This window comes from Budorcas taxicolor, chromosome X (assembly GCF_023091745.1).
Source record: "Budorcas taxicolor isolate Tak-1 chromosome X, Takin1.1, whole genome shotgun sequence".
Taxonomy (NCBI): domain Eukaryota; kingdom Metazoa; phylum Chordata; class Mammalia; order Artiodactyla; family Bovidae; genus Budorcas; species Budorcas taxicolor.
Window position 1 is genome coordinate 48,577,351 of NC_068935.1, and position 13,873 is coordinate 48,591,223.

The 13,873-nt window shown below is 40.2% G+C and overlaps 1 non-coding gene across 1 annotated transcript; it reads right to left on the bottom strand.

Moving 5' to 3' along the window:
- Nucleotides 1-3,563: 3,563 nt before the first annotated feature.
- Nucleotides 3,564-3,635, bottom strand: TRNAW-CCA (transfer RNA tryptophan (anticodon CCA)). Its single transcript has one exon. It is a non-coding gene; the product is annotated as a tRNA-Trp (tRNA).
- Between the last annotated feature and the right edge of the window lie 10,238 nt (nt 3,636-13,873).

A 13,873-nucleotide genomic window follows, 5' to 3' on the forward strand; every position in this document is an offset into this window, starting at 1 on the left:
CACTGGCTTATGCTTTATCTATCTTTGGGGACATCCTGATATTTCTTTTGTAGTGCTGAGAGAGAACCACTTGGCCTTTTTATATTTCCAATATCATACTTGCTACCCTCTGGGCATTTAATAATTGTGTGTATCATCATCTCCATTTTTATTAGTAAGAGTCTTCTGTGTGTCACTATATCTTCTCTTAGGTCATGAATAATCTACATTATATATCCTTTTGCTAGAATGACTCTGTTACCCTGCCACAGCCAGGATGTATTTTACGCCTTATCTGGCCTTTCTAAATCCTCATAGGTTTGCTCACATTTATATGATTGAAATTATTCCCACACTAAAATGCTAGCACCATATCTAATCCATGACTGAATTGTACTGTTAATGTAAATGTGTCTGGCATCTGCAATTTCTGATATAGTTTTTAAAAATGTGAATATCACTTTGCTCCTGATAACCATTTTAGATCTTCTTCAGCAAGGCACATAGCTTTCCTCTATCTGCATGCTAATTATTTAATAAATCCATTTATTGCCTGCTAAAGTAGTTTTCTTAACAGGAACAATGTATCATATTTCCATATGAAGTGCTTATAAAAATAAGATGGAATGAAGTGTTTCCAGAGGAGAATGATTATGGGGTTGAGCTTTTCAAAGCTACAGTATTAATTTATTAAATTATTCCAATATATTTTGAATTGTTAACATTGCACTGGAAATGTCGGTGACTGGCTGGAACTTGACATGGGTGTGTCTCATCCATACAGCAATTGTATTTCATAAGCTTTTGTTAAAATAGTCATTTTTCATACTTGGAGGGATGAATATCTTCTTAGGGTATTTTTTTAAATGTATTGCTTTTGACTATGTACCCCTGGATCCAAAAATGTTTCCTTGATGACATAACATTCTGTATTTATTTACAACAGAGCAAATAGTTACCATTTTTTGAAGAAAAATAATCTAGCTTGTCTGATTTGGATCTTGAATACAAAGCTCACCAGAAAATGATTTTTTTTCCTCTGTAGAAGGACCAGCAACCAGTGAGACCTTTGCAGAACATTCCATTGTTGAAGATATGTGCCAGGTGCTGGTTCTATGAGAGATGCAACAAAGTGTGTGTGAGCCATGGAGTATCACAGACACAGATCTCTCTCTCTCTCTGGATATTAGAAGAGATTCATAATAGTGATTTGTTTCATCATACCTTGGAACCCCTTAAGTACCATGATCTTAATCATTTTATTTCTGACATCCCCACTCACTTCTATACATGTGCTGTTTTCTTTATAAATTTGTATTTCAAGTGCTATATATTTTAAGGGCTGTTATAGAATTTTGGAAAAAGCTAATGGGCTTTAGCAAAATTAATTGTATCTGAGTGATAGAATGGACTTTAAAAGTAGGACAAACACACAATCCAGCAAAGATTTGCAAAGTAGTAATGTTTTGCATCCAAGTCAATAATGTAGCTGATCTCTAGCTCTAGAAAGGACTGGAGAGCACCCAAGGGTTTGGCATGTTTTTGGTGGTGAAAGTTGGGGTGAGGCTCTTAGGTTTTATTCACTATGTGGCTCATGAAAGCTGAAAGATAAGCATGGTGCTGGAAGGGAAAAAGGTTCATTGCTGATATGAAGAGGAAGATATAATTTTAATAGTTGATTTGTTTACTGACATTCTCAGAATTAAATATCTGTACTTAGGAAATCTTGTTTTTTTCCCTATTTGTATATTTACTATATTTGTTTTCATGTTAATTTAATTTTTATATCTTCATGGCCTTTAATAAAATTCTTGAGATCTCCTGGAGACTGGAATGGCAACTCACTTCAGTATTCTTGCCTTGTTAACCCCATGGATGGAGGAGCATAGTGGACTACAGTCCATGGGATTGCAAAGAGTTGGACACAGCTGCACAACTAACACTTGATCTACACTTATCTTTACCTTGAATAATAATAGGCCATCCTGCTCAGCTCTCCAAAATGGATTCTTGTCTGAACTTAGACTGATGTTTTCATGAAGGAGTCTGGTAGTAATGATGGTAAGAACCAGAATGAGAGACCCTTGTTGGGAAATTAAAACAAGAAAGATGGAGTTTGGGACTGACAGTTGAGCCCACCTTTTCATCATGGGAATTCTCTAGGGTCTCTTGCTTTGAAATTCAGGGACATATCCATGTTTTGTTTTGTTTTTTTTTTTAAAGGAAGGCCATTCCTTACTTGTGGTAAGATGTTCTTAGACTAGAAGCCCAAGTTATTTCCTACACTAAGCTCCAATCTGCACAGAAAAGCCCAGGTTAGACCTTTGGACCAGGGATCTGAATATACTCCACTTAGTCATTTATCACACAATTGTTGGTTGAGTGCCAGGTACTGTTCTAGGTCCAAGGGAAAATGAGACAAGCAGTTCCTGTCTTCACAGACAATAATAAGTAATTTTACTTTGACCTGCTGCTGCTGTTAAGTCACTTCAGTCGTGTCCAACTCTGTGCAACCCCATAGACGGCAGCCCACCAGGCTCCCCTGTCCCTGGGATTCTCCAGGCAAGAACACTGGAGTGGGTTACCATTTCCTTCTCCAATGCATGAAAGTGAAAAGTGAAAGTGAAGTTGCTCAGTCATGTCCGACCCTCAGCGACCCCATGGACTGCAGCCTTCCAGGCTCTTCTGTCCATGGGATTTTCCAGGCAAGAGTACTGGAGTGGGGTGCCATTGCCTTCTCTGTACTTTGACCTACATATCCTCATTTCAGAGGGACTGGCAAAGAAACACCCAAGGTACCTTTGAGTTAGAATAGCACCACTAACACCCTGCTAGGGAGTCCTGACATTCTCTATTATGCACTTAGTTTAGCAGATATTTTTCAAGTGTTACTTCTGTGCTAGGACCTGTGCTAAGAACTAGAGATCCAGATGAATAAGTCCCTTGAGAGTTATCCGTTTTACCCCTATTAAAACCTATGTGTTATGTGGAATGGAGACTATGTTTACTATCAATTTAGAGCATTTCAACATGAATCAGGTAATTAGATCCTGGCTAATGTTAGGCCCTGATCAAATGATGCATAAGATAAGGTTAAGTTACTTTATTAGCTGTGTGTATATGGCAGGGGAATGGAGTAGGGGTCAGGGAAGATGGCACAGTTCTAAAACTGGGCAGGCTTCCTGTCAAACTCAGAGGAGGGAATAGCTTTTAAAAGTATTATCTCTGTGTATTTCTTTTGCAATACCCAGTGCAAAATGAAAACGCAAGGCTCCTTGTTCAAAAAGCAGGAAAAAGTGACATTAAAGGTACAAAAAATATAAAGTTTTTCCCTTTAAAAATATTTTATTACTTATAAAATGCTGTTCAGCTGCTAAGTCATGTCTGACTCCTTGTGACCCCATGGACTGCAGCATGCCAGGCTTCCCTGTCCTTCACTGTCTCCTGGTGAGGTGAGGTGAAGTCGCTCAGTTGTGTCTGACTCTTTGCGACCCCGTGGACTGTAACCTACTAGGCTTCTCCATCCATGGGATTCTCCAGGCAAGAATACTGGAGTGGATTGCCATTTCCTTCTCCAGGGGATCTTCCCGACCCAGGGATCGAACCTGGGTCTCCCGCATTGGAGGCAGACGCTTTAACCTCTGAGCCACCAGGGAAGTGTCTCCTGGAGTTTGTTCAAATTCATGTCCATTGAGTTGGTGACGCCATTCAACCATCTCGTCCTCTGTACTCCCTTCTCCTCTGTCCTCAGTCTAAAAGGAGTCATAGTGATGTGTAAGAATATAACCTTCTAAAATGCAAAGAATAATACTTTTTGTTATAATTTTATAAATATATAAATGATATTATTAATGTAATGTCTTGCTGGGTCACAAGACTTCTGTTTCACTTTTCTTCTAGTTCATTTGCTATCAAGTTTATAGTAAGTCTATTTTCAATTTAGATAGCTGAAAGGACCATCAGCTGCTCTTGGCAAATGCAAGATCCCAAATATGTTTTGATATGTTTTTTAATTTTGAGAAAGGATACAACTCTTACTGTTAAGAGTATTTTATAGGCTGTGACAACATGGGGATAAGATTGTATTACATTTTTTTCCACATATAAATTTTAGTGCATCTAGAGCTGATGATTCTCATGGAACATGTTTTTAAAAAGATTTAACTCTTCATTACAATAGGTGAGAAAGAGATAGAATGTTGTGTTTAGAAAACTTGTGTTCAACTCCTGACTCCTCTCTTACTGAGTGAAGTGAAGTCACTCAGTCGTGTCCGACTCTTTGTGACCTCATGGACTGTAGCCTATCAGGCTCCTCCGTCCATGGGATTTTCAAGGCAAGAGTGCTGGAGTGGATTGCCATTTCCTTCTCCAGGGGATCTTCCCAACTCAGGAATAGAACCTGGGTCTCCTGCATTGTAGGCAGATGCTTTGCCAAAAATCACTTGAACTCTGTGACCCTATGTTTCCTTATATGTAAAATGGGAATAATTTAAAATTACACAACTCTTTTTTGTATTAATGAATACTTCTTGAGAACCTACTCTGTATCTGTCACTATTTTAGGTGCTGGGTATACAAGAGTAGTTCCTTTACAGAACGTCATTCTTGTAAGGAAACACACAGAATGAACAAAATATTTGAGAAAATATTTACTATATCATAGGGGGTAAGCGCAGGCGGCTGCGACTGGCCGGCGCTCTAAGCTCAGCTGAGAGGAGCTACCCCACATCCGAGGTCAGGGGCAGCAGCCAGGAGGAGCCACGCCGCGTCCGAGGCCAGAGGCGGTGCCCGAGAGGAGCCACCCTGTGTCCGAGGTCAGGGGCTATGGCCAGGAGGAGCAACCCCATATTCAAGGAGTGGTGGCTGCCTGGGCGCAGGAGGGCCTAGAGGAGCCATCCCACATTGAAGTTCAGGAAGGGCGGCAGTGAGGAGACACCCCTCATCCAAGGTAAGGAGCAGCAGCTTCGCTTTGCTGGAGCAGCCGTGAAGAGATACCCCACGCCCAAGGTAAGAGAAACCCAAGTAAGATGGTAGGTATTGCAGGAGGTCATCAGAGGGCAGACACACTGAAACCATACTCACAGAAAACTAGTCAATCTAATCACACTAGGACCACAGCCTTGTCTAACTCATGAAGCTGAGACATGCCCGTGGGGTAACTCAAGACGGGCGGGTCATGGTGGAGAGGTCTGACAGAATGTGGTTCACTGGAGAAGGGAATGGCAAGCCACTTCAGTATTCTTGCCTTGAGAACCCCATGAAGAGTAAGAAAAGGCAAAATGATAGGATACTGAAAGAGGTACTCCCAGGTCGGTAGGTGCCCAATATGCTACTGGAGATCAGTGGAGAAATAACTCCAGAAAGAATGAAGGGATGGAGCCAAAGCAAAAACAATACCCAGCCATGGATGTGGCTGGTGACAGAAGCAAGGTCCGATGCTGTAAAGAGCAATATTGCATAGGAACCTGGAATGTCAGGTCCATGAATCAAGGCAAATTGTACGTGGTCAAACAAGAGATGGCAAGAGTGAACCTCGACATTCTAGGAATCAGTGAACTAAAATGGACTGGAATGGGTGAATTTAACTCAGATGACCACTATATCTACTACTGTGGGCAGGAATCTCTCAGAAGAAATGGAGTAGCCATCATGGTCAACAAAAGAGTCCGAAATGCAGTACTTGGATGCAATCTCAAAAACGACAGAATGATCTCTGTTCGTCTCCAAGGCAAACCATTCAATATCACAGTAATCCAAGTCTATGCCACAACCAGTAACACTGAAGAAGCTGAAGTTGAACAGTTTTATGAAGACCTGCAAGACCTTTTAGAACTAACACCCAAAAAAGATGTCCTTTTCATTATAGGGGACTGGAATGCGAAAGTAGGAAGTCAAGAAACACCTGGAGTAACAGGCAAATTTGGCCTTGGAATGCGGAATGAAGCAGGGCAAAGACTAATAGAGTTTTGCCAAGAAAATGCACTGGTCATAGCAAACACCCTCTTCCAACAACACAAGAGAAGACTCTACACATGGACGTCACCAGATGGTCAACACCGAAATCAGATTGATTATATTCTTTGGAGCCAAAGATGGAGAAGCTCTATACAGTCAACAAAAACAAGACCAGGAGCTGACTGTGGCTCAGATCATGAACTCCTTATTACCAAATTCAGACTCAAATTGAAGAAAGTAGGGAAAACTGCTAGACCATTCAGGTATGACCTAAATCAAATCCCTTATGATTATACAGGGGAAGTGAGAAATAGATTTAAGGGCCTAGATCTGATAGATAGAGTGCCTGATGAACTATGGATTGAGGTTTGTGACATTGTACAGGAGACAGGAATCAAGAACATCCGCATGGAAAAGAAATGCAAAAAAGCAAAATGGCTGTCTGGGGAGGCCTTACAAATAGCTGTGAAAAGAAGAGAAACGAAAAGCAAAGGAGAAAAGGAAAGATATAAGCATCTGAATGCAGAGTTCCAAAGAATAGCAAGAAGAGATAAGAAAGCCTCCTTCAGCGATCAATGCCAAGAAATAGAGGAAAACAACAGATTGGGAAAGACTAGAGATCTCTTCAAGAAAATTGGAGATACCAAGGGAATATTTCATGCAAAGAAGGGCTCAATACAGGACAGAAATGGTATGGACCTAACAGAAGCAGAAGATATTAAGAAGAGGTGGCAAGAATACACAGAAGAACTGTACAAAAAAGATCTTCACGACCCGAATAATCACAATGGTGTGATCACTAATCTAGAGCCAGACATCCTGGAATGTGAAGTCAAGTGGGCCTTAGAAAGCATCACTACGAACAAAGCTAGGGGAGGTGATGGATTTCCAGTTGAGCTATTTCAAATCCTGAAAGATGATGCTGTGAAAGTGCTGCACTCAATATGCCAGTAAATTTGGAAAACTCAGCAGTGGCCACAGGACTGGAAAAGGTCAGTTTTCATTCCAATCCCAAAGAAAGGCAATGCCAAAGAATGCTCAAACTACCGCACAATTGCACTCATCTCACATGCTAGCAAAGTAATGCTCAAAATTCTCCAAGCCAGGCTTCAGCAATACATGAACAGTGAACTCCCTGATGTTCAAGCTGGTTTTAGAAAAGGCAGAGGAACCAGAGATCAAATTGCCAACATCCGCTGGGTCATGGAAAAAGCAAGAGAGTTCCAGAAAAACATCTACTTCTGCTTTATTGACTATGCCAAAGCCTTTGTCTGTGTGGATCACAAGAAACTCTGGAAAATTCTGAAAGAGATGGGAGTACCAGACCACCTGACCTGCCTCTTGAGAAATCTGTATGCAGGTCAGGAAGCAACAGTTAGAACTGGACATGGAGCAACAGACTGGTTCCGAATAGGAAAGGAGTGCGTCAAGGCTATATATTGTCACCCTGCTTATTGAACTTCTGTGCAGAGTACATCATGAGAAATGCTTGGCTGGAGGAAGCACAAGCTGGAATCAAGATTGCCGGGAGAAATATCAATAACCTCAGATATGAAGATGACACCACCCTTATGGCAGAAAGTGAAGAGGAACTAAAAAGCCTCTTGATGAAAGTGAAAGTGGAGAGTGAAAAACTTGGCTTAAAGCTCAACATTGAGAAAACCAAGATTATGGCATCTGGTCCCATCACTTCATGGGAAATAGATGGGGAAACAGTGGAAACAGTGTCAGACTATTTTTTTGTTCTCCAAAATCACTGCAGATGGTGATTGCAGCCATGAAATTAAAAGACGCTTACTCCTTGGAAGAAAAGTTATGACCAACCTAGATAGCATATTCAAAAGTAGAGACATTACTTTGCCGACTAAGGTCCGTCTAGTCAAGGCTATGGTTTTTCCAGTAGTTATGTATGGATGTGAGAGTTGTACTGTGAAGAAGGCTGAGTGCCAAAGAATTGATGCTTTTGAACTGTGGTGTTGGAGAAGACTCTTGAGAGTCCCTTGGACTGTAAGGAGATCCAACCAGTCCATTCTAAAGGAGATCAGCCCTGGGATTTCTTTGGATGGAATGATGCTAAAGCTGAAGCTCCAGTACTTTGGCCACCTCATGCGAAGAGTTGACTCATTGGCAAAGACTTTGATTCTGGGAGGGATTGGGGGCAGGAGGAGAAAGGGACGACAGAGGATGAGATGGCTGGATGGCATGACTGACTCTATGGACGCGAGTCTGAGTGAACTCCGAGAGTTGGTGATGGACAGGGAGGCCTGGCATGCTGCGATTCATGGGGTCACAAAGAGTTGGACACAACTGAGCGACTGAACTGAACTGAGGGGGTAAGTCCTGTGGGGAAAAAAGCGAGAAGGGAAGGAGGATTGGAGTTGGGGGAGGAAGGCCATGTAAAGAACTCAAGTGACCAGGAAATGCTCCTCTGATGAGATAGCATTTGAGCAGAGATTTGGAGGACATGGAATCCGCCTGCAATGTGGGAGACCTGTGTGTGATCTCTGGTTTAGGAAGATCCCCCGGAGGAGGGCATGGCAGCCCACTCCAGTATTCTTGCCTGGAGGATCCGCATGGACAGAGGAGCCTGGTGGGCTGTAGTCCATGGGGTTGGAAAGAGTCGGACACGACTGAGTGACTAAGCACAAAGCACAGCACACTGGAGGACGTGAGGGGAGAGGCCATGCGATTCTTGGAAAAAAGGATCCTGAGGAGACAGCACAGCAAGTGAAAAGACCAGAGGGAGGAAGGAAACCACACAAAAAGGCAGTCTGGTAGACCATAAAGGCCTTATATCCTCCTGTCAAGACTTTGACTTTTATTCTGAGGGCAAGTGAAATTGGGAGCCATAGCAGAGTTTTGAGCAGGGTAGTGGCACACTGTTATTTGAGTTTCCAAAGTATTACTCTGGCTGTTGTGTTGAGAATAAATTAGGGCAGGGAAAAAGTGGAAGAAGGGAGGCTAGTAAGGAAGTGGTTGCCTTAATTTGAGCAAGAGATGGTGAGGAATAGTATCAGAAAGGGTGAAAAGTAAGCATACCCTGGGTACATTTTGATGGTAGGGGTGACAGGATTTTCTGACAGACTAGATGTGTGGTATGAGAGAAAGCATGGAGTTGAGGATACTCCACATTTTGGGGCCTGAGCAATAGGAAGCTTCAGTGAGACAGTAAACACAACGTGCTCAGCACAGTGCCTGGCCCATACTTGCTGCTTGATCAATTATTATTATAACAGATCTAGATGACCCCTAGAATTCATCAGCCTGTATATGCAAAATACATCACATTTAGTATAATACCCTACATACCATTCATTGTTTGCCCCTCTAGCTGGCTCACCAATCAAGCTACCTTCCCTTAAGTTGACATTCAGGGAGAGAGACCCCATTTGATTGTCAGGAACCCTGAATCCTACTTCATTTCTACCACTGGCCTGTTATGTGATCCCAGGCAAGCTTCTTATTGTTCAGCAGCCAAAAGTGTTGATCAACATAGTAGAATCGAATAATCTGCACTATTTAGCTCATAAGATGGTGAGGACGAAGCACTCACTATTTACATGAAAATGTGTTGATTGTCAAAGTGTTAAAGTGACGCCAACTTACTAGGTGGAAATGTTCATTGTAATGGCTATTCCTGTGGAGATTCTAATTTCAGATAGGAAAGGGGCTGTAACTCTTTTGGTTTTCTTAGAAGAACTTGAAGGTACTCTGAGCGCTAAACTTTTAGTGCTAAAAAAAAAATAAGCATCTTCCATTTAAGAGTTTCTTATATTCTTTGAAGCCATTTTTAATTTACTTAGCAACTTTTCTTCCTTCAGGTTCAGTGACTGTAAGCCAGATATTCCTTTCCTTAAAGAATCTTCTTGACCCATTTTGTGTCTCTAATTCTGGATGGCAAATAGCTTTCATCCCTTGATGAAACTGGCCAATTCTAGTCTGTTGATGACTGGATCACTGACTTGAGAATGTTCCTGAGGCCTTTCCCAGGCTCAGTGGAGAAGAACATCCTGATTCATACGCTATGGAGGGAGAAGAGGCTGTGTGCTCTGAATTTGACATCCCTTCTGTAAGGCTTAGCTTGGATTGCTTTTTCACCTTAGAACTCTAGCAGCATGCTGACCCAAGCTAACTGCTCTGGATTTTCTTCTTCTTCTCATTTTTTTAATGCATTAGAATTTTTTTTGCTAGCAACCCTCTTGTGCAAAATCCTTTACCTCTCAAAATTTTTACTACTCTCTGGGGCCACTCCACAGATACAGCCACTTTTAATGGTTTCTTTTGTATTCTTCTAGAAGATTCTTGTGCATATTCAAGCTTGTGTTGATATTCCATTTTTTTTACAGTAATAAGAAAATACTCTAAGTATATTTTCTTATCTACCTCTTTTTTTTATCTAACAATTTAGCTTAGTGCTTATTATATAAACACTCAATTGATAGATATTTACATGTTTTATATTTCTATGTGTGTGGTGCTGTGCTAAGTCACTTCAGTCGTATCCTACTGTTTGTAACCCTATGGACTGTAGCCCACCAGGCTCCTCTGTCCATGGATTCTCTAGGCAAGAATACTGGAGTCAGTTGCTTGCCCTCCTCCAGGGAATCTTCCTGACGCAGGGATCAAACCTCAGTTTCTTACATATCCTGCATTGGCAGGTGGGTTCTTTACTACTAGCACCACCTGGAAAGCCCTATATTTCTATATCAACACTCAACTGATAGGTATTTTTATAATCATCTCAATTTCACAAATGAACAAACTGAGATACAGATCAGTTAGGTATCTTGCCCAGGGTAACCCATCTAGTAAGTTGTAAAGCCAGGATCCAAGCTAGGTCTGTCTGATTCTCTGACTCATGCTTAAACACCCAGCTCTACCAATGTTACTGATTAATACTGGGAGTGCTTGAAAAAAACATACTGGAAGTGCTTATATTCCTGAATTTATACCTTGAGAAACCATGGGACATTGAGGTGTGTGCCCAGTCAAACCACAGCCTATAGCTCCACAAGACTTTCCAGCTTCCAAATACTTTCATGCATATAATGTCATTAACTTTTACATTAATTGAATTTCTCTTTTGTGCCAGGCACTATTTTAGGCCTGAACATGAAATGATGATTAAGACAGTATCCCTGTTTTCAAGGCACTCATAATGAGGTGATTGAAACAGACTTGTAAGTAGAAGTTCACAATGCCGAACAATAGAGTATTCTGTAATAGTTCTTTAGACTTTTCTCCAGCATGATGTGTATTAGTGGTTGGTCAGTTATTTTAAAATGGATTAAATTGGAGGATGATAAGAAATGCTGTATACATGCCTGAAATCTTTTGTTAGGATTTAAATATGTAAGTTTATACACTTGCCCATATTTTGATACAGGTCTAAGGTCTTTTCCCTGAATATGGGTCAGCTGAGTGATTTCCCTCCTCTTTCTTGACCACATTCATAACATTTTACTAATGATTTGCAGTGTCAGTTTCTTTAAACCGTACCATAAAATTAAATTTTAAAAATATACAAAGCAATCATAGCACAGAATCCTAGATTTTAATGATTTTTCACAAATACTTTAGATTTGCCTCTCCCACTCTTCACTTGACAGCAGTTTTCTTTTTTTTTTTAAATGAGGTCCCTTCTAAAGCAATCATTTCAGTTTCATAGAAATAGCAACTCTTTCTCTTTATACTCTTTTTTTGGGGGGGGGTTATATAATATTTTAACTAAATTATGGAATAATAATACACCAGGCATAAACAGGTGTGGGAACAAACCAGAGTGATTTTCCTTACACAGATAACACATTCAGTAGGAACAAAAGTGAGCAGTCACTCCACTGTGCTTCAGTGTTGCCTCATGAGTGGCTTGGGTTCAAATCTCAACCCAGCAACTTGCATATTATGTGATTGTGGACAATTTACTTCATTCTCTCTGCCCCAGTTTTCTCATCAACTAAATGGGGTAATAGTAGTGTTATTGTGAGGACTATATGAGTACTAGTAGAATGCTTGGAACAGTAACATATAAATTTTAGCTATTATTGCTATTTTTCAGATAGTAACCTATCAGCTGTGAATTTCCTGAGGGTACTAGACAGAATTTTCTGCAGAGGATAGGGAGCATTTCAGTTGTTTGGGCAAGTCACTTAGAGTTTGATTAGGTTAAGTTTATCATCAAGATAGGGATGAATTCTGCTTCTATGGATTGAGAAAGGCTCTACAGCAGTGGTTCTAAAGGCTGTACATTAAAATCACCTTGAGGGGCTTTAAGAATGTTCTAATACTCATGCCCCACACTAAACCAATCAATTCAAGATCTCTGGGAGTGGATTCAGCTGCTCAGGTGATTTGATGTGCAGCTATGGGAACCATTGCTTTATAGGGAGATGTGATAGTCTCAACTGCTGAAAGATGAGTGAAATTTCAACAGAGATGCTGGCAACAACTTTGAGGTAGGTAACATGGATGCTTTTATCTTCATGTTTTTGGATTAAGGATCAGAGATTTTGAGAGTCTAAGCTCACAAGGTGTCAGAGCAGAAAAAAGCACTTAGGTCTTCTAACATCAGCTTCAGTGGTCTTTCTACAACTCCAGGCTGACAAAACTAAGAAAGATCAAAGCAAATAATGAGTCCAAATAAATCTGCTGTATCTTTTCTAAGTAAAAACTGTCACATAATGTTTTGTGGAGTTTTGAAGAGAAATAATAATCTGAACGTTTTTATGCAGATAAAGTTTACATTTGTATTTCTTCCCAAGGGAAATGTTTTCTACTATCTGAGTTATAAATACAGCATTTTTTTCCCCTTGGGGTAAGTGTTTTATGGCACAAATGTGATTAGAGGCTTAATGTTTAGTAAGCCTTGAGAGATTTGCTGTTTATTTTTTAATTTGTTAGTAATGCTCAGTAAAAATTTTCTTTCTCTTTCCTCTGTTATTTTACCTAATGTACATAAAATACAGTAAATAATATCATATGTGAAACCCAGCTAGACCAGAAGCATATAAACTGAATAGCTTAGTGGTTTATTGAAACAACTTACCCCACTACTATGCACATACATGCACAGTTTCTAAATATAAAATACTCTATAGCTAACTGAACTGGAGTAATTAAAAAAAAAAAGAAAAGCTAATCAGATTAAATAGAGAATACTTCCAAAGCCTACACAAATCATATTACACCAAGACTTGATGTAAGGATTTTCTCTGTTTATAGACATAGCATTTTATGTTTCCACAATAACAGACCAAAATAACAAGGTTTAATCAAGTGTTTGAAATAAGTAATTTCTTTGTGGTGATTTCGTAATGGGAAATTCAGCTCTTTTTTCCTGGAATTTAAAAATATTGATTAATTTTCAAAAGGCTTCTGAAGTAGAATTACAACTTTAAAAAGGCTAAAAGTGTAACTTTGCTCAATGGTGATGAAAGCTTGCTAGCCTTTCAAGGAATTGGACTGAATAAGAACAGAGTGAATGTGAAGACTTTAATGTGAAGTATCGCTACAAGTAATGACTTGAAAAACTCACTTGGTTAGTGTATTAGTTTCCAGTGGCTGCTATAACAAATTAGGTGGCTTTAAACAATAGAAATTTATTTCCTCACAGCTCTGGAGGTTCAAAGGCTTAAATCATGGTGTCTGCAGGGCCACACCCACTCTGGGTCTCTTTAGGAATTGATTCCTTTAATCTTCCAGCTTCTGGTGGCTCCAGACATTCTTGGCTGTGGCAACATCACTCCAATCTCTGTCTCTGTTTTTATATTATCTCTTCCTCTGTATGTTTGTGTCTTCTCTTGTTCTATTTCTTATGAGGACACTTGTCATTGGATTTGGGCCCACATGGATAATCCAAGATGATTTCATCTCAAGATCCTTAACTTCATTACATCTAGAAGACCATTTTTTTCCAAAGAAGGTAACATACACAGTTTCC